Source organism: Sceloporus undulatus, chromosome 2 (assembly GCF_019175285.1).
Source record: "Sceloporus undulatus isolate JIND9_A2432 ecotype Alabama chromosome 2, SceUnd_v1.1, whole genome shotgun sequence".
In the NCBI taxonomy this organism is placed as follows: Eukaryota; Metazoa; Chordata; class Lepidosauria; order Squamata; family Phrynosomatidae; genus Sceloporus; species Sceloporus undulatus.
The window spans coordinates 729,471-750,634 of record NC_056523.1 but is presented as its reverse complement, the minus strand read 5'-3'; the positions used below and the strand labels follow the sequence as shown (position 1 = coordinate 750,634).

Here is a 21,164-nt window from a genome sequence, read left to right as displayed (position 1 = left end):
TTTTCCGGTGACCAACATGGCTGCCATGTTTTGTACTAGTTGTAGTTTCCGGACTAGGCACAAGGGAAGCTCCATATAGAGCACATTGCAGAAATCGAGTCGTGAAGATACCAGCGCATGTACTACAGTTTCTAGGTCCCTTAATTCTAGCAAAAGGTGCAGCTGGCTCATCAGTCTGAGCTGAGAACAGGCGCTCCTGACCGTCGCATTCACCAGATTTCTCATGTGAAGCAACGGATCTAGGAGCACCCCCAGACTGCGAACACAGTCCTTTACGGGGAGCTTGGCCCCATCTAGGACTGGGGGATGCAACCCTATGCCTGGTTTGGGGCCCTGACTGTAAGTACCTCCATTTTGGCTGGATTCAACTTGAGCTTGTTTTCATTCATCCAGTCTATTGCTGCTTTAAGACAGTCATTGAGAGGAGAAATGCTGTTGACTGGGACATGGAGAAGTATATTTGGGTGTCATCAGTGTACTGATAATACTCCTCCCATGTCTCCGAATGATTTCTCCCAGTGGCTTCATATAAATATTGAACAGCATCAGGGAAAGGATGGCACCTTGAGGGACGCCACATTTAAGCTCTGTTTTAGAGGAGCAGCTGTTCCTGAGCATCGCCTTCTGGAATCTGCCTGAGAGGAAGGAACAGAACCACTGCAATGCAGTGCCACCGATTCCTAGCTCTCTCAGGCGTTTCAAGAGGATGCTGTGGTTAATCTTATCCAAAGCCGCCGAGAGGTCTAGAAGCACCATCAGGGTCACGCTTCCTCTGTCAATAGCTAGGCGGAGGTCATCATCCAGAGCAACCATGGCAGTCTCCATCCCAAATCCTGTCCTGAAGCCAGTTTGAAATGGATCTAGATTATCGGTTCCATTCAAGATGGCTTGGAGGTGAAGGGCAACAGCCCTCTGGATCACCTTCCTCAGAAAGGGCAGATGGGAGACAGGCCTGTAATTTATCATGTCCAGGGGCTCCAGGGTCTTTGTCAAGAGCAGCCTAAAGACCACCTCCTTTAGAGAGGTAGGAACATGTCCTTCCCTAAGGGATGCATTGATGACACTTTCAAGAAATGCCACCAAGGCATCATCACCCCCTGGACGGCCAGCCATGATGGGCAGGGATTGAGGGGAATGTTGTCTTCTTCTCTTTTCCAAGGATCTTGTCCAGGTCATCAGTACTCACAAGCGCAAACCGATCCAGTTTGATCTCAATAACGGGTTTACTGGAACCTCATCAGTCAGTTCTGCCATAATTCCGGCGTCCAAATCGGCTCTTATCTAAGAGATTTTATCTGCAAAGTAGTTGTTAAAAGCATCACAGCAGGCTCTTTTTGGGTTCAGTAAAGGGTTCTGCAGAGGAGGAACCTGTGTCAGTTCCGTTACTATCCTAAACAGTTCTTCTGGATGCGACTCCACAGACGCAATACCTGGAGAGGAGAAGGATATCTGTGCTGCACATATCGGCTCTCAATAGGAATGAAGGAATTTCATATGAAGAGTTCTGTTAACTGTATTGCGCCAGATGCGCTCCAGTCATTGTCCAACCCGCTTCGCTTTCCTAAGATCTTCAGTATACCGTGGTTTACGGTTGGAAGCGGGTTGGAAAAGATGCTTGGGAGCAATTGTGTCGATGGCCTTGGCGAGATCGGTGTTCCAGGTATTCCAGAATTAAGAGTCTGGGGGAGTCCAAGGCCAGCTGAGTCCAGCTGCGTCAGTTCGGATAGGGAGTCCCTTAGACAACGGGTGGATGGTAGACCAACAGAATCCCTATACGGTCCCTAGTCTTCAGGCTTAGGTACATACTCTCGAAGTGGTCTGCTTTCCAGACAGGTATCCTGGTCAAGGTGAGATTATCTCTATGGACCAGGGCCACTCCGTCCCCTCGCCCGCTTCCCCTTCCCTTTTCACTAACTGAGCATCCGGCTGGAAGGGCTTGGTTCCAAGTGATGGCTCTATTATCCCCAGCCAGGTCTCTGTGAAACAGGCCGGGTCGGCTTCCTCGTCCAGGAGGAGGTCGTGGACGATGGGAGTCTTGTTCTTGACTAGTTGTAGTTTCCAGACTAGGCACAAGGGAAGCCCCATATAGAGCGCATTGCAGAAATCGAGTCGTGAAGATACGCATTGCAGAGGAGCAGAGGAAGGTTCTGGGGCACAGTTGGTAGGCTCCCCAATCTATCCTTTGCAGTTGCTCCCAACCACTTTGGGTAACAGAGTGAACTGAAGGCAGGATCGCTTCCAAACCTTGATCTCGCCTTCCTTTGTAACAAACCCAACTCTGTTGTCGCCGTATCTTCCTCTGCTCCACGCAACCTCCATTTCCGCTCCAGTTTAACCCCGTCCCTCTTATACCCTGACACTCCATTGGTCTTGCTGTTTCTTAGGCCCAGTGTCCTTAGGAAGGGAGGGAGGGTGGCCAAAGAATAGTCCCAAGGTCCATCTCTCCCCCATTTACAGGGCAACTGCCACTCCCCACCCATTGCCAGCTCCACTGGAATTAAAATATTGGAAGGAGCCCGTGCGTCCAAGAACCAGCTTCCACCACTGTGCCCTCAGCCACGGCCCCAATTCCCGCTGCAGCACTGCTGCTGGCATGCTTTAAAAAGAGGGAAGGCAGTGGAGTTGGCATGCAGCCTGGAAAGCCCTGTCTCTCTGAGGAGGGTAAGGGGATGCCATGGTTTTCCAAGAGTGACTCTCACAGAGGGTCTCCCAGTGGGCTTCCAGGGCCAAACTGGGAACCAGACTGGCCTCCCAGTGACCAAATCATTACACCACGCTGCCTCTCTCGCTCAGGGGCAAAAGTGTGGTTATTGTGTGCGAAAGACCCCAACCAGCTCACCTGCCTTAACACTTCAGAAAGAAGAACGGCACTAACACTTGCCCTCCTCAAGAGGTTTCCTCTGAAGGAAAACATTCATCGAAATGCACAAATTAGACAGAAGGCTTCCTTTCCAAAACCAGACGCACCCAGCAAGGCAGTGATGCTGGCCATGCGCCGTAATGAATCACATCAACCATTGAGGCAGCAAGACCATGAGCCCTGACATTGCCAGACCCCTTCAGCGTGAAGCAAGCCCTCCCCAAAGAGCCAGCCGTTCAATGGACCCCAGATAAGCTGGGACTCCTTTGAGCACTCCTTTGGAGCCCTGCCTGGGACCGGACCTTCTGGCCAAAGCCAAAGCCCTGCCATGTTGCCTGGGGTCCAAAGACGTAGCTCTACTGTTGGTGGTGGTTGTGGCGTTATTGTGAATCCACCTACCCATAATCCTTGGCTGATAATGGGATTTCCAGTCTGGGAGGAAGAGAGAGGGACACAAGGGAGCAATGGACGCTGCAGGCACTGAGTCTTAGGCCCTTTTGCAGGAGAACGGAAGATAATGGTACGCAAAGGGAGCATCTTGCAGCACCTTCAAGACTCACTGAGAAAGAGAAAGAAGTTGGGGACACTGAGCTTCCCTAGACGACTTGAGTCTCCTTCCTCAGACGCAACTTTGGAGTTGGGCCATTCAGTCCAGCCCCTTCTTCTGCCATGCAGGAATACAGAAGATCCTAGAGTTAGAAGGGGAACAATGGATCCAAGCTGCAGGAAAAGAGATTCCACCTCAACATTAGGAGGAACTTCCTGACAGTGGAACAAACTCCCTCGAAGTGTAGTGGAGTCTCCTTCCTTGGAGGTCTTCAAACGGAGGCTGGATGGCCATCTGTTGGGGATGCTTTGATTTGGATTTCCTGCATGGCAGAATGGGGTTGGACTGGATGGCCCTTGCGGTCTCTTCCAACTCTATGATTCTATGTTCCTCCTAATTGCTCCCTAACAAAATAATTGTTATTATTTTAACTATTTTATTTTCTACTTCCTACCTCAGGCGGCCACCGGAGGGCGCCATAGAGCACGTCTTTGGAGATTGTGGGGAGTCTCCTTCCTTGGAGAGCCTTAAGCAGAGTCTGGATGGCCAACTGCCGGTTAGGCTTGGATGGAGAGTTCCTGCATGGCAGAAGAAAGGGCTTGCATTGCCCCAGGGCCCTTCTTGGGGTCTCTCCCAACTCGAGGATTCTAGGATAAGAAAGCCCAGGAGGACATACTGCTTTTTAGGGGCTTGCAATGCGGGTTAACAGTAGTCCAGTCTGCAGAAGTAAAGCTGTTAGCTTCCTTTTGATTTCTAAATATCCAGTCCTGCCCCTTCTTCTGCCCTGCAGGAATACATTGAACCCTAGAGTTAGAAGGGACTCCCAAGGGCCATGATCCAGTCCAGCCTCCTCCTTCTGCCATGCAGGAATACATAGCACCCTAGGGTTGGAAGGGACCCCCAAGGGCCATGCAGTCCAACCCCTTTCTTCTTCCCTGCAGGAATACAGAGGATCCTCGAGTTGGGAGGGACCCCAAAGGGCCATCCAGTGCACCCTCCTGCCATGCAAGAATACACAGGGTTCTAGAGTTTAAAGGGATGCCCAAGGGCCATCCAGTCCAACCCCTCCTGCCATGAAGGAATACATAGGATCCTAGAGTTTGAAGGCACCCCCAAAGGTCCATCCAGTCCAACCCCTTCTGCCATGCAGGGAGACATAGGGCCCTAGAGTTGGAAGGCATCCCAGGGGTTCATCCAGCGCAGCCTCCTCCTTCTGCCCTGGAGGAAGACACCATCCCAGCCCTCCTCCCTGGGAAAGAGGGCCATTCAGCCTCTGCTTGAACCCTTCTCTCTGGGGCTGGGAGGCAGGCCTAGGGAGAGAGGCTTGCCATGCCTTGAGCTGCCTCCCTGACCTAGAGAGGCCAAGGGGTCCAGGAGGGCTCCATGGGAGGCTCAGAGGAGCCCAGCGGCACATTGGAGAGAGAGTTCCTGCATGGCAGGAGAAGTGGGCCCCTTCTTGGCCTCCCTTCCAACGCTCCCAGCATCCTGTGCTTCTCAGTGCAGATGGTGCCCCAGAGATGGGAGAATGGCTGCCCTCCTTCCTTCCTTTGGGCTTCCTCTTGGGCTCCTCCTTCCCTCCGGATGGAGCCTGCCATACTTTCCTTGCCTGGCGGCAATGCCATAATCACAAAGCGTCAACATGGGTTTCAAATAAAGAAGTCATGCCAGACAAATCTAATCTCTTTCTTTGATAAAATTACGAACTTGGTAGATGAGGGGAATGCTGTGGATGTAGTAGATCTTGATTTCAGTAAGGCCTTTGACAAGGTTCCCCATGACATTCTTGCAAAGAAGCTTGTAAAATGTGGGCTAGACAAAGGAACTGTTACCTGGATTTATAATTGGTTGACCGGACGAACCCAAAGGATGGTCAGCCATGGCTCCTTTTCATCCTGGAGAGAAGTGACCAGTGGGGTGTCCAGTGGGGCTCTGTCCTGGGGCCAGTGTTATTCAACATCTTTATCAATGACCTGGATGACAGAATTGGGAGCATACTTATCAAATTTGCAGATGACACCAAATTAGGGGGAATAGCTAATACCCCAGAGGACAGGATCAAGATTCAAAATGACCTGAATAGACTAGAAAGCTGGGCCAAAGCTAACAAAATGAAATTCAACACGGAGAAATGTAAGGTATTGCACTTAGGGAGGAAAAATAAAATGCACAGATATAGGATGGGTGACACCTGGCTGAATGAAACTACAGTGGTACCCCGGGATACGAATTACCCAGCTTACGAATTTTTCGGGATACGAAAAAATCCCATAGGGATTTATTGTTTCAGCTTACGAAGGTTTTTTCGGGTTACGAAAAAACCTCGGCGCTATGCCGCCACCGGAGGGCAGCAGAGAGCTATTTTTTTCCATTAGCGCCTATGGCAATTCAGGTTACGAAGGTTTTTCGGGTTACGAAATTAGCCGCGGAACGAATTAATTTCGTAACCCGAGGTACCACTGTACGTGTGAAAGGGATCTAGGAGTCCAAGTAGACCACAAGTTGAACATGAGTGAACAGTGTGATGCGGCAGCTAAAAAGGCCAATGCAATTTTAGGCTGCATCAATAGAAGTATCGTATCTAGATCCAGTGAAGTAATAGTGCCACTATATTCTGCTCTGGTCAGGCCCCACCTGGAATACTGTGTCCAGTTCTGGGCGCCACAATTCAAAAAGGACATTGAGAAACTGGAGCCATGTGTCCAAAGGAGGGCAACTAAAATGGTGAAAGGTCTGGAAACCATGCCCTATGAGGAAGGACTTAGAGAGCTGGGGATGTTTAGCCTGGAGAAGAGAAGGTTAAGAGGTGATATAATACTCTAGTTCTCCACTTAGAACAAACTCAGTTATTGACAGAAAACAGAAACAGAAACAAGGAACATAAACAAGAAAAAGAGGCAATGTCTCTGGAAAAAATGTCTTCTTTTGATGGAGCTGCCTGGAATCCAGATGTACAGATTGTGCCCATTTCAGCTTCCGGGTGTGAAATAGGGCATAAATCTGTTCCTCTTATCTTCATCTGTGGCCCCCCTTTTCCCAGGCAAAGGGGGAAAAACCAATTCAACACGTTATTAGGATGTCATTACAACTTCCATTAAGAAGAACATTTTAACTCTGATCCAATGCACCCACAACTTTATCCCAGTTAAATCCACAACATTTATAATTATAAAACTATTATAGAGTGGCTTCTTTGCTTCTTTACTTAGGGCTAAGAAATCAGGTTATGCTCTTTTTAGTCAGGCTTCCCCTCTCAGGCCAAAATAATATATTCTAGCTTGGAATAAGGACACAATTTCACACGTTAACTTGAATTGATTTGAATACTGATTTCTCAATTCATATTTTGCCGTATTCCATTCCAGTACCACATATAGCTTTACCACAAAGGAACAACTGCCTCACCATTTCTTATTTTTAACAACATGATTTATAATTTTCAAGGAGTGTAAATCCAATTGACTTGATAGTCACAAATTAGCCAATCATGGGCTGAAAGAGATCCCTCCAATTACCAGCTCAGAGATCTTCCGGAATAAAATCCCCCGGCCGCAGAATGATTCCCCTTCGCTCCATCGCTCATGGAATAGAATCACCATTCCCCGTATGCTATATTAATGACTGAAAACGATGGAATCATAATATATTTAACTCTTTTTAGGGGGACATTTTAATTTTATGTACACTTTCCTTTATGGTCTTTTGGTATGGAAGCGCCTTTGATTGTCTTGCTCCAGAAAAGCGGCATGAAAGGACATTTATTGTTTTATTGTCCTCCTTTATACATTTTGGCCACTTCTCTGGGAAAATCTACATTCAACATCCCTTTGTACAAATTTCCCCTATACCTTTATCCAAAAACTTTCCCCACTGATCCTCTCAATATTAAGCCCCAACTCCCCCAAAGAATCCTATCTTCTTTCACCTGCTCTTCACTGTCAACGAAGCAATTTGTCATTTTACTATCCAAGACTACCATCTGTGCATAAAAACGTTTTTAATCCTGATTTTCCCCCCTCATCCAGTCAGTTCTTCATATATCCTCTGACTCTTCCCTCAATTGCTCATAGTCAGTCATTCCAATTTAAACCCTTGACTTTCTACATTTCTTCCTTTTTCAAAAAGCTTTTTGTATTCATAACATGTATCTGGGTTTCACGAATGTGGGTTCTTTTGATTGGGAATGTATTAGACTATCACATCCGACTTGAAACCTCTTCCACAGTTACATGCATTTTGGTATGGTTTCTCTCCTGTGATGGGTTTCGTTTGATGGTGAATGGTAAAGTAGAATATCACTTCAGTATGAGTACTCTTTTCAATTCTATGCCTGATATATGATATGGTTTTCTCCCATGTGTGGTGTTTCGTTGATGTTGAAATGTGAGACTTCCTCTTGACTGAAGACTTTTTCTTTCCACATCCCTGAATGTTATATTGTTGTCTTTCTCCAGTGTGGGTTATGTTGATGTGAAAGTAGAACTATGCATTCCAATTGAAGTCTTTCCACATTCTATGCATTAATACAGTATGATGGTTTCTCTCCTGTGTTGGGGTTTCTTTGATGTGAATGTAGATTTTTTAACTTAGGCGATTTGAAGCTCTTCCCACATTCATGCATTTGTATGGGTTTCTCTCCTGTGTGTTGGGTTCCTTTGTAAGGGAACGCAGGAAATTATTGATTCCAACTGAACTCTTCCACATTTCCATGGCATTTAATGATGTGTATTCTCGTCCTGTGTGGGTTTCCTTATGTAAATGTAGATTTCACGTGACTGTAGGTCTTCCCAAATACATGGAGATAATGGTTGTCTCTCCTGCTGTGGGTTTCTTTGATGTGAGAGGACTTCCAATTCGCAAACTGGAAGCTCTTTCACAAATTCCAGGTCATTAATGATGGGTTTCTTCCTATGTGTGGTGGTCTTGTGTGTGCTGTAGCAGGAGCCATTGTCAGTGAATGTTTTCCCACTATCCATGTCAGTATATATGGTTTCTCTCCTCTGGTGGGTTGCTTTGTTTTATTGTAAGCGTAGATTTCTGACTTCCACTGAAGTTCTTCCAAATTCCATGCAGTTGAATAGGGTTGTTTCTTCCAGTGTGGGTGTTGTTTTTTGATGTGAAACGTAGTTTATTACCACTTCTACTGAAGCTCTTTCCACATTCCATGTGATTTGTATAGTTTTTCTTTCCGTGTGGTGGGTTTCTTTGATGGGAATGCAGGGACTTCCACTCCGATTGAAGCTCTTCCACTAGCATTCCATGAAGTTATTATGGCCTTTCTCTGTGTGTGGGTTTTTGATGTTGAATGTAGATTTTTCCACTTTTGACTGAAGTTCTTTCCACATTCTAGCATTTATATGGTTATCTTCCTGTGTGAGTCCTTTGATGTGAACGTATGTTTTCCACTTCTACAGAAGTTTTTCCACATTTCCATGCATTTGTGACGGTTTCTGCCCTTGTGTGGAGTTCGATTGATGTGGAATGTAGAATAATACTGGCGATGAGCTCTTTCCACACTCATGCTTATTGATATGGTTTTTCAGTGTGGGGTTTTTGATTGTTGAAAGGTAGAGTTCTACTACAATTGAGTTCTTTCACACGCCTGCATGTTTTATGGTCTTTCTCAGTGGTGGTGTGTCTTTTGATGTGAAGTCGTTAATGTCCTACTCTGGGTGAGAGTCTTCCGGCACATTCAGTGCATGTATATTGGTTTTCTCCCCTGGTGTGGTTCTTGATGTTAAATGAAGATGTTGCTCATGACTGGAAGCTCTTTTCCTTAGCATTCTATGCAGATAGATGGTTTTCTCTCCTGTGGAAGTTTTTTGATGTGAATGTAGAGTTCTATGGTGCTGGTTTGATAAGATAATAGACTGTTATAGCGAAGGGAAAACAAAACAAGAATTTGAGGGGAAATGGAAACAACGGGGTGGTATCAGGAGCGGGATAGAATAAAATATAAATGTATGGTGGATTAAATTAACAACAGTAGAGTTTGCATTTGTTTGTTAAAGGCGTTTTTACTGACTCATGATAGGAACAACTATGAACTGTTTAGATTAGAATTATACCTTAACACAAATGGTAATATAGCAGCAAAAGATTGATTTTGTTAATATGCTATGTTTTATTTTCCTATGTCTATTTTCTTTATACCAATCTTTGCTAAACTGAGATTGTAGTTATACTGTTTGTAATGTGATGAATCTTAAATTAAAAGATTAATTATAACATAATAATAATGACATTTTATTTGGTATTGTTCCTGCCTCTCCGGATGGAGCGAGGGAGGATCAACAACCTAAGATGAAAGTAATCATAAAAGTGAATTACAAGTCAATAAAATACTAAAATTAAAACAATTAAAAGTACAGTTCGGACTCCTTATATGCGGGATTTTGCCATGCGCGGATTTGAGCTAACGCGCATGGCAAAATCCGGGGATGTTGTCTCCTCTATTTCCCACCCTCCCTCCCTGCCCTCCTACCACACAAACCACCCACCATGGCTTCGTCCTCCTCGCGCGCCCGACGCGAAAGAGCTGGTAGCAGCTTGGAAGCATTTAGGCCTGGCATGAGCAGCACCCAGGCCTTTCCTCGGGTGGCGGAGGAGGATGAGGGAACATGGCGACGGAGGGGTAATCAGAGAGTGGGAGAGGGGGAGGGTGAGATAGGTAGGTTTGAGTTGGGAGGGAGGAGAGGGAAGAGAAGTGAAAGATGGAGGAGGAGAGGGTATTTTGTCACTCTTTCCTCTCCTCCCTCCCTCTCACACACAACCCACCACTGGCTTTGTCTCCTCGCCGCGCGCCACCGCGAAAGAGCTGGATGGCAGCTTGGAAGCATTTTGGGCATCCATGATGCAGCAACCCAGCCTTTTCCCGCAGTGGCGGAGGAGGAGTGCAGCATGGCGACGGAGCGGGTAAGCAGAGAGGGGAGGAATGGTGGGAGGGTAGATAGGGTAGGTGGTTGAGGGGAGGAGGGGAGTGGATGAGAAGGGAAAGAGGGGAGGAGAGGGGATTTTGTCCCTCTTTTTCCTCCTCCCTCCCTGCTCACCCACCAACCCACCCAGCTGGATTCGTCCTCCTCGCCGGCCAGCCGCATGAAAGAGCTGTATGCAGTTTTGGAAGCATTTTGGCCTTCATGGAGCAGCACCGGCCTTTCCGCGGTGGCGGAATGAGGAGTGAAGATGTGACGGAGCGGGTAAGAAAATCATGAGGAGTGGGAAGGGGGAGGGTGAGATAGGTAGTGTGGTTGGGAGGGAGGTAGGGAGAGAGAAGGGAAAGAGTGGAGGAGTAGGGAGTGGATTTTGTCCAATGGCGGGCACGTGTGCACCCACGCCAACATTGTGGGACAATGGGACTGAGAGGATTTTGGCTACGTCGGGGGGTTGGGTCCGACAACGGATTCCCCACGTAATACCAAGGGCCCACTGTAAAACCTCACAAGTGGACAGTGGGCAAGGATATATTCCTATCTATTCAAGGAGCGAGGAATCTGTATCGTACATAGTGTTTTGGTGGATAGCAGCTCTGCCTGAAGAGATGCTCCTTCTTGAACTGCCTTCCTGAAAGGTTTCCAGGGAGGTAGCCAGATGGATCTCTCCAGGAGACTGATTCACGATCTTGGAGGAGCTTTAGTAAAAAAGCTCTTTGGGATGTTGAGGCAAATTTGGTTTGTTGTTGATTTCCAAACAGATTCTTCCCTGTTTGTTTACTTTAAAAAAAGAGTTTGGGAGCGGGCGTGGTTGTATAGGGAGAAGGTCCTGAAAGTAAACTCGGGCCCAAAGTCATGTAGAGGGCTTTTAAAGGTGATAACCAAACACCTTGTATTGCGCCCAGAATGCAGATTGGGTAGACAGTGAAGATTCTTTTAAATCGGAGGAACCGTGAGGAGATAGCAGCGAGGCGGCAGCCGGCCACTTTCCCTTCCCCTTGTGGGTTTGCCTGTCGGAAGGCACCCACGGGGAGAAGGCAGTGAGGCGGCCCTGGCCCCTGTCCCGCTTGTGGGTGCCTTTTGAAAGCAACCCACGGGGAGAAGCAGCAAGGTGGGTTCCCTGGACCCTTTCTCCCTATGCAAGTGTCCTGTGGAGGCAACCCACGGGGAATGAAGCAGCGAGTGCGGCCCTGGGCCCCTTCCCCTCGCGGGTTGCCTTCGGAGGCACCCACGGGGAGAAGCATGTGAGGGGGCGGCACCGGCCCTTACCCTTGCGTGGTGCCTTTTGAAAGCACCATTGGAGAAGCATGGAGGCGTGCCCCTGCCTTTCCTTTTCTCCTCTCATGGGTGCCTATCGGAGGCACCTACAGGGGAGAGAAGCATGCAAGGTGGTTGCCCTGGCCCATTCCCTTGCGAGTGCCTTCGGTGAGCACCCACGGGGAGATAGAAGCGAGGTGTGGCCTGGCCCTTCCCCTCCCCTGTGCGAGTGCCTTCGGAGGGGACCCACGGTGGTAGAAGGGAAGAGGATGAGGTGGCCCGGGCCTCTTCTCGCTCGGGGTGTCCACCGGTCACCGCTGTGGGAAAAGGGGAGGAGGGTAATTCCAACCTGGCGACCCCAAGAAAGGGTTCGAGTCTACCCCCAATAGGGCGTTGACCCAGGTTGGAAACCCCTTGGTTAGAACTACGTAATGGTACCTCGGGATACGAAAATACCCAGGGTTTACGAAGAATTTTCCGGGATACTGAAAAAATCCCATTAGGAAAATAATTGTTTCGTGGTTATTACGAATGTTTTTTGGTTTACGAAAAAATTTTGGTGCTTTTTTCGGCGCTATTTCAACACGAAAATCGCGGACTTTTCCCATGTAGCGGCCTAGTGGTTGTGCTGGGCTTACGAGGCTTTTGTGGTTACGAAAGCGGCCGCGGAAACGAATTAATGTTACGGAAGATGGGAGCACTGTAATATGAATATTTTTGTATCATTGACTTGATGGAGTGTTGGTCTATTACATCTTAAGTTGTTATTTATATGTTGTTTTTAGTCACATGAAAGTGAAGAAGGCAATTGATGATTTGATGTTTTTAATGCTGGGTTTTTCCTTTCATATGGTTAATTTTATCTATTCCTCTTTTAATTGTTATTAATCTGTAGAATGTACGCCTTCGGCAGGCTTTTGAGTTTATCTGAATTTTACCGGACTTTGTTACATCGGCTGGTGTATATATACAGCGACTATAGAAAATAAAGTTTTAATAATAAATAATAATAATAATAATTGGGTCTGTTACAAACACGAAAACTGGTTTGACAATGCTTTCAGCGAGCAGTACCTTGTTTCCTCTTTGTTTGCAGTTGGGCCGTGAAGCCCCAGGTATGCCAGCCCAACGAGAATCATTCCTAATTCACAAACATAGTAGAAATGGGTACTTTGCTCAATAAATTTCAGACACAGCGGAGACTTCCCCAAGCCCACTGCCCCTTAATCCCCAGGAGGAGGAATCTGCTTTGATAAATATCTAGTACCTGCAGGTGCTTCTCCTTCCATGGAGCCCTTGGGTCAAGAGTGGTCTTTCCCTCCTTCCGAGCGGGAGATGAGATCTGGTTTTGGAGATATGCTGCCAGAAAGAAAACAGAGAGAGGAGTACAGTTAGGACTCTGTCAAGGAATCCATTAGGCCTTCCAAGGGAGCTCCCTCATACTCAGGGGCTTTGCCTCTACTGCTCCCTGAGATTTGTCCTACCAACCAAGAAAACCTAAGCTTATGAGGAGTGGTCTCTGTGCTATATCTCCTGAGAAGGATACGGGAAAAGGAAAAGGTTCTTGTAGGACTAGCCCTGTCTTCGAAAATCCCAGGAGGCAGAGGCTGGTCTTGGGGAGGAACGCATGTGTGTTGTTTTTTTTTTTGTTGGGGTTGACCTGCCTGTCCACTTGTTGCCCATTGCCAGCCCAAGCTTATATTAACATGGATGTGGAGAAGTATGGGAGCCTTATCTTGGCCAGCAGCCCATGGTTTGGTCTGGTTCTCTTTGGGAGGATGGGTGAGATGACCCAGCGGAGGAAGGACAGGAGTGGCCCTGCCCTTCCCTCCCATAATCCAGTCGAGGAACAGAGGGTGGGAAATGAAGGAGTCAGGACAAATAAAGCAATGCGCAAACGTCTTTGGGAGAAGCCACAAGGGAGGCAGGGAGGCAAAGTCTAAGGCCTTAGGCTCAGATTCTTGACCAAGAGAAGAGGAGATGGCATCCCATCCCACCCAGAATGGAAGTCTGTTTTTGTTCTGGAAGTAGTAGATCAAGGCAAGATTCAGGTTTTGGCAAGAAGAAGGCAATCCAGGCAACATGGGTTTCCTTGTGCTTTCGCTGTAAGAGCAAAAGGTGGATTTTTATGGTAGAGCATTTCAATGGCTGAGGAGGATCCAATGGTTTGACAGACTCCTTCCCAAACACAGGTTGGTTATTGTAGGTATTTTTTGGCTTGTGACGTCTTTCCTATATTCAATGACAACAGTTGCATTCTGGTGATGGAAGGACAGAGTGGACAATGTGCCCAGTAAATAGGAGGGTCCATCCCCTGTAGATTTGCAAGGCATCCTTACCCAGAGAGGCACGTTCCCATTAAGTCTCCAGCATGACATCCTTGTAGAGAGGTTTCGCTGGTCCTGGATTCCAGAGAGGTCAACAATCTCCCCTTGGTTTGGAAAACCACGGCACCTCCTCAAAGGAGACCACATGGCTGGGAAACGCTGGGGATAAGGAAAAGCATGAGGACTGATCTCGCTACATATATCGATGCATCTGGGGCTTGTCCGGATGATGTGCTACGCAATCCCTCTAGGGAATAGCGCATAGGTCTGGAAAGGGAGGCAACTGATGGGCGATGAAGTCACAAACGCATGGAAGAGGTTCCAGCCAGTGGCCCAATGTGACAAAGCCATATGGAATAACATCTTCCTTGCAGACCTTGGAACTCGAACGAAGAGTTCTTCCACCAGTAGTGAGATGACAACATTCAATGAAACAAATGAATAAATAAACAGGAAATGAAAAAGCGGTGGAGAAGGGAAGGGGGAAGGAGCAGAGGAAGAAAAAGGGAAAGGGGGATGGGGAAAGGAGAAGGGACGGGACAGAGAAAAGAGGGGACTGACCTCCTTCCTGAGGTTGCTTCTGTCGCCTGGGCCTCCAGCTTTCTGCTGGGCGCCAGGCCTTTGCCGATATCTGAAGAGGGAGAGGGTCCTGCCGTCAAGCCCACCTTGGTTCTTTTCTCAGGAAAAAAGGAAGCTGGGGGCTCCCTCCCTTCGGGACCCCAAGTTGGAGTCTGTCTGGAGCCAGTATTCCCAGGCCCTGCATCCTTCCCTTCAGCACAAGGTGACTCTTAAAGAATGTAACCCAAGGGAGATGCCAAGCGGTTGGTTGAGACAAGCAAGAACCGTTAGAAGCCTGGTGAAGGAGACCTAGGTGCCTTCCCGCCCCAAGCCCTTTCTGGCATGGAAAATGAAGACACAGTCCAAGCCTTCCTTGACGATGGTCATCCCACAGCCTTCTGTCCCAAAAACTCTGAGAAAGAGGCTCCCTCGCCCTCCAGCCGCAAACCGATTTTCTCCAGGGAGGAAAACGAAATGCCATCAATATCGGATGGGGAACACCTGGCTAAGGAGGACTTTCTATGTGTGAACAGGATCAAGGAGGTCCGAGTTAGACCAGAAGTTGAACAGAGTCAGCACTGTGATGCAGCCGCTAACAAGGCAATGGATTCTAGGCCTTCATTCAATAGTGTCTCGATCGTGATGGGAAATTTTTAGAAATCCGAGTGGCCCAAAACTGCACCCCCAAACCCACTTATTTATTGCACAATTGCCCTGTCTCTCTGGCTTTCTATAACAGACTCTGCCACAACTCCTGTACTGGTGCACCGGGGCATCATGGCCCATAGGAGCGGCTCTGAGTGCCACCTCTGGGGCACGCGTGCATCGGTTCGCCCTCACTGGTCACGATAAGGGCGTTGATGAGTCTCTTTCTTGTAGGTCTTTAAACAGAGGCTGGGACAGCGCAATCTGCAATGCGGATGCTTTGATGGAGCGTTCCTGCATGGCAGAAGAAGTGGGTTCGACGGGATCATGGCTTCTTGGGTTCTCTTCCACCTGTCTAATTCTATGAAGCGCATGGACTAAAAAAATTAAGCCGACCCTAAAGTCTCCAAGGAAGGAGAGGCCATCGTCCTCCCAGGACAGGCATCTTACGCCTAGGGCTGCTACTACAACCTCCACCTTCCAGCCACCGACCCAGAAAGAGCCCACTTCTCGGCCTGCAGGGGACCCTGACCCCCATGACCCGGAGCCAATGATGCCCCTTCCTCAAAGCCAGCAAGGGGCAGCCATCTTGGGCCCGGGGAGCCAGGTCCACCGAGGAACGACTCCTCTTCACTCTCTGGATCCCCAGCCGTTGCTTTTGGCTGAAACCACTTGTTTGGGGGAGAGAGACAGGGTACAGGACATCATACGATTAGACTCATAGACGGCAAGAGAACCCAGTGAACTAAATAGTATTGGGTGGACGGGGAGCGGAGCGAGAAGTTCTATCTCTCTACTCTGAACCATTTCACGCAAGTTTTTATCTTATCTTGATCACGTCCCTCTAGATTTCCATACGGTAAACAACCATAAATGGGAGAAATCTTTATGTGCTTCTCAAGGCTTTAGATTCGTTAGAGTTGGAAGATGAGTACCATCCAGTATTGCCCCTTCTTCTGCCATGCAGGAACTCTCCATTCACTGCCTCCCTATTGACAGATGGCCATCCAAGCCTCGGCTTAGATAACAGCCTCTGAAGAAGGAGCTTCCACCCCAATTCGAAAAGGAATTGCCTTCCACTGTAAAGAGCTCTTACTCTCAGGACGTTCCTCCAACTGTTGAGGCGAATCTCTTTTCCTGCAACTTGCCTCATTGCTAGTATTTCCTAGTCTCTGGAGCATCAGAAGACAAGCTTTCTCCTCCTCAATTAGGAGCCTTGACCTGCCCTTCTCCAAGGCTCCCTCCCAAAGGTTTGGTACATAAGCCTCCAAGTCTCTAAAAGCACACTTTAAGCCTTACCTTTAAGGACAGTACCCTTTCTATTGCTACGGCCGTGGGCAGAGCGGGGCCTCCTGGGTACTGGAAGGACATAAACCCTCGTCTTTCAAGAGGCAGACAGAAAGGAGCTTTGCGGGCTTCTTGCAGGTGAGTCTCCCTTGCTTTGGAATTCCAAACCCCCAAAGGTCAACTCCAAACTGGTCCTGAGGTTCAGGGGCCGGATTTCTTGCTGATCTTCTCCGTGTATGTAGCCACAACTTTGTCCTTGCACAGGACGGATTAAGACATCGTGTGTATAAAAATGGCCTCAGGTCCATTGAGACATATGCCTATTGGAAGGCAAATGAAGTTCATGTTTCAGACTGTGGCTTCTCCATCCTCCATGGGTCTTATCAGGTAGATAAAGACTCAAAATTGGTCCGGATATTTGGGGTCACAAGGGGACTTTTCAACCTGTAGGGCCAGCCGAGGATTGAACGAGGCCAAGCGAAGGCTATGGGGCAGAGGACAGAGATGAGGGGGTCCTGGGGGTTCTCCTCATTCTTTTTCTCTTCTTGCGGGTCAGTTCCCTTTCTCTAATGCCAACACCTGGGGACTGAGGGGGGGCAGAGGGAGAAGGCCATAGGGCAGAGAGGAAGTGGGTCTTGGGGTCCCCTTTCTCTCTTCCTCTTGAGCGGCAGTTCCCTTTCTTAAGGCCCACCTGGATCTGAGGGGGGGCATAGGGAGCAGGCCATGGGGCAGAGAGGAAGGGGTTTGGGGGTCATCCTCTTCTTTTTCTATTTCTTTCTTCTCTTGAGGGTTCAGTTCCCTTTCTTAAGGCCAAACAGGGCTGAGGATGGGCAGTGGAGAAGGCCATGGGGCAGAGAGAGGGGATCCTGGGTGTCCTCATCTTTCTTTATTTCTTTTCCTCTTATATTTGAGGGTAAGATTACCTCTTCTCTAAGGCCAAACTGGGACTGAGTGGGGGGGGGCCAGAGGCGAGAAGGCCCTGGGGCATAGATGAGGGGTCCTGGGGTTCCTCCTCCTTTCTTCTTTTCTCTCTTTGAGGGTCAGTTCCCTTTTCTCTAAGGCAACCTGGGACCTGAGCTGGGGCCAGAGGCGAATGCTTATGGCGGCAGGAGCATGAGGGGGTCCTGGGGGTCCTCCTCTTTCTCTCTTTCTTTCTTCTCTTTCTTTCTATCTCTTGAGGATCCGTTCCCTTTCTCTAAGGGCAACTTGGGACGAGGGGGGGTGCCAGATGGGACGCCATGGGTGCAGAGAGGAAGGGGTCTTGGGGGTCCCCCTTTTCTTCTCTCTCTCTTGGGGTTTGTAGTTTACTTCTCTCTAGGCAACCTAGGACTGAGGGGGGTGGACTGTGGGAGAAGCCATGGGGCAGAGGGATGAGGGGGTCCTGGGGGTCCTCCTCTTTATTCTATCCTTGAGGGTCAGTCCCACTTTCTTAAGGCCAACCTGGGACTGAGGAGGGAAAGTGGAAGAATGCAATGGGGCAGAGCTGAGGGAGATCTCCTTGGGTGTCCTTCTCTTTCATTTCTCTATCTTGAGGGCAGTTCCTTTCTCATAAGGCCAACCTGGGACGGAGGGGGGGGGGTGCAGCGAGGGAGAAGGCCAGGGCAGAGCTGAGGGGGTACTGGGGGTCCTCTCTTTCTTTCTATCTCTCTCTTAAAGGGTCAAGTTCCCTTTCTCTAAGGCCAACCTGGGGGACTGAGGGGGGGGCAGAGATGAGGGGGTCCTGGGGGTCCTCCTCTTTCTTTCTTTCTTTCTCTCTTTGGTGTCAGTACCTTTTTCTAAGGCCAACCTGGGACAAGAGGGGCCAGAGGGGAGGCTGGGGCCGGACCACAGATGAGGGGGTCCTGGGGGGGGATACTACTATGTCTGTTTCTCTCTTGAGGATCAGTTCCCTTTCTCTAAGGCCAACCTGGATGAGGGGGGGGGGGGGAAGAGGGAGAGAAGGCCATGGGGGCAGAGGAGGAAGGGGGGCCTGGGGTCATTCTATTCTCTCCTCTTCTTGGGGTCAGTTCCTTTCTTAAGGCCAATCTGGGACTGAGGGGGGCCAGAAGGGAGAAGGCCATGGGGCAGAGAGGAAGGGGTCTTGGGTGGTCCCATTTCTCTCTCTCTCTTGGAGTCGTCAGTTCCCTTTCTCTAGGCCAAACCTGGGACTGAGGGGGGGGCCGAGGGATGAAGGTCTGGGGCAGAGATGCGTGGGTCCTGGGGGTCTCCTCTTTCTTTCTTTCTTTCTCTTCTTGGGGTCCAGTTCCCTTCTCTATCAGGCCAACCTGGATGAGGTGGGCAGAGGGAGAAGGCATGGGGCTAAGAGGATGATGGGTCCTGGGGGTCCTCCTCTTTTTTTTTTTTCTTTCTTTCTCTCTCTTGAGGATCCTTCCCTTCTTTAAGGCCCGGACTGGGATGATGGGGGGGGGGGCAGCGGCGAGGGGAGAAGGCCATGGGGCAGAGGAGGAATATGTGGTCTTGGGGGTCTCCCCATTTTCTCTCTCTCTCTTGGGCGTCAGTTCCCTTTCTCTAAGGCCAAAACTTCGGACCTGGGAAGCGGGAGGGGGGGGCAGAGGGTGAAGGGCATTCGGTCATGGGGCAGATATGAGGGGGTCCTGGGGGTCCTACCTCTTTCTTTCTTGCGTTCTTATCTCTCTTGAGGGTCAGTTTCCCCTTCTCTACGGCCAACCTGGGGACTTAGGGGGGGGGGCAGAGGAGACGGCTATGGGGCACGAGATGAGGGGGTCCTGGGGGTCCTCTCTTTCTTTCTTTCTTTCTCTCTCTTGAGGGCTCAGTTCCCTTCTATAAGGACAACCTGGGACTGAGAGGAGCAGAGGGCGAAGGGGCCATGGGGCAGAGGATGAGGGTCCTGGGGGTCCCCATTTTTTCTTTCTCTCTCTGTTCTCTCTTTGGGCGTACCTTTATGCCGCTTGCTGATGTTCCTCCATTCTCCCTCGGAGCAGAGCTTCTTCTGAAGGGTTCTCTGCCCTTCCCTAACGTCCGAAGGCGCATCTTCTCCTTCTCTCTTCTCTCTCCATCTGTCTGGGAGTGGTTTTCTTTTGGGGAGGACGATAGGCAGGTCAGGGCCCTGTTTCCCAAAAGCCCTCCTGGAGAGCAAAGATGGTAACCCTCAAAGGGAGCTGGGAAGAGACCCCTCCTCCTTCCTCTCTGGACATGGGGCCCCAGCGGTACCCTTCTGCCTGAGCCCCATTCTGACCCCATCATTATGGATTATTTGGGGGTGCCGGTGTTCTCTCCTGCGGTCCAAAGGTCCTCTGTGTGTGGGCACCATGGCCAAGGACCCCCTAGACCCCCTCAAGCCCCATTGCCCCTGGCCCCCTCCATTGACCAGGGAGAGCCAAGAGTGGCCAAAGGGACCTTCCGCCTCCTCCCGAATGGGGCAACAACTGGAACCTTGGCAGCAGCCTCCATCCTGCAAAGAATGGTCGTCAGGGCCCAAGTCCCTGAATACGGCCCTTAGCGCTAGAAATACAAATCCACAGCATTCCCACAGGAGGAAGCTCCAGAATCCTGGGGCTGCAGCTGAGAGAGAACTGCCCTGATGTTGGGAATGCCTTCCAGGGGGAATGCCATCCAGCATCCCCTGCCTGGAGGCCCTGTTGCCCCAGAGGATTCCTGGGGCTGCAGTCCCGGGAGGGGAGCCGGCGCAGGGCCTCCTCCTCCTCCTCCTCCACCTTCTTCTGGGGAGAAGGACCTCAGATTCCAGCTCTTCGGGGGAGAGGCATCCCATCATCCCCACCTCCAAAGGCCCAAAGGGTGTTCAGAAGGGGAAGTCGGGGCCCCAAAGAAGCCCCATCATCTCTCCCTCGGCCCTCCCTGCACCATCGGACGCCAACCCTCCCACTTGCCAAGGAGGATCCTCTCCTAGATGAGAAAAGGGGCGGGGCTAAAGGCACTTCCGCCTTGTCTAAAAATGGCTGCCTGGGGGCTCCCTACCATAGAGAGGCGGAGAAGGAGCGTCGCTGACTCTTGGATAGAGCGGAGCGAGAGACTGGAAAAGAGGAAGAGGAGGGGCCTCAAGGACCAGAGCTAGAAAGGTATTATATTTTATTATTATTATTTATTATTTATTTATGAATGCCGCTTGTAAATTTACACAGCGCTGTACATACAATTCATTTTAGTTAGACGTTTCCCCTGTCCTCAGGCTTACAAATCTAAAAAGTACATTGACACAGAGGAGAGGGAGAGGCAGAGGTCCGCCACTCTCCTCAACCTCCGAGGGGCCTGGACCAGGCAGAGGGACTGGAGGGAGGGCTTTGGCTTTCATAATGGAAGGTATATCTTTCCAGGGAAAATACATACTCTCAAGGAGGATAATACATCTACAGACATGCAATAAAGGGAAATGGAGCGATCAACAGCACCACAAGAAACCTCAAACTAGCAAGCGGGACAATTATGCAATGCTTGGGAGGTTCTCTGAACAGGATGGTTTTAACTCCGTTTGAAGGCCTGGTTAAAGAACTGAAGTGACGTGATCAGGGGCCTTGTGTCTCGCGGGGGAAGAAGGTTCCCAGGAGAGGAGGGCAGCTAAGTGGAAAAGGGGGAATATGGTGATGGGCGGCAGAGGAACGGGCTGAGGACAGTAGACCTTGACTACCCAGAACGGAGGGAACAACGGAGCACGTGGGAAGGTAAGGGAAAGAAGGTCTGATAAGTCAGGAGGGCCAGTCCATGGAGGGCTTTCGAATGTTGACTAGAAGGCAGCTTATACTGAATGCGGAAATGGAGAGGTAGCAGTGAAGGGATGCCAG

At 49.6% G+C, this 21,164-nt stretch overlaps 1 pseudogene; it reads right to left on the bottom strand.

Annotated features, from left to right (window-relative positions):
* Nucleotides 1-1,842: 1,842 nt before the first annotated feature.
* The window catches only part of LOC121922635, a 61,044-nt pseudogene continuing 41,722 nt past the window's right edge, over nt 1,843-21,164 (bottom strand).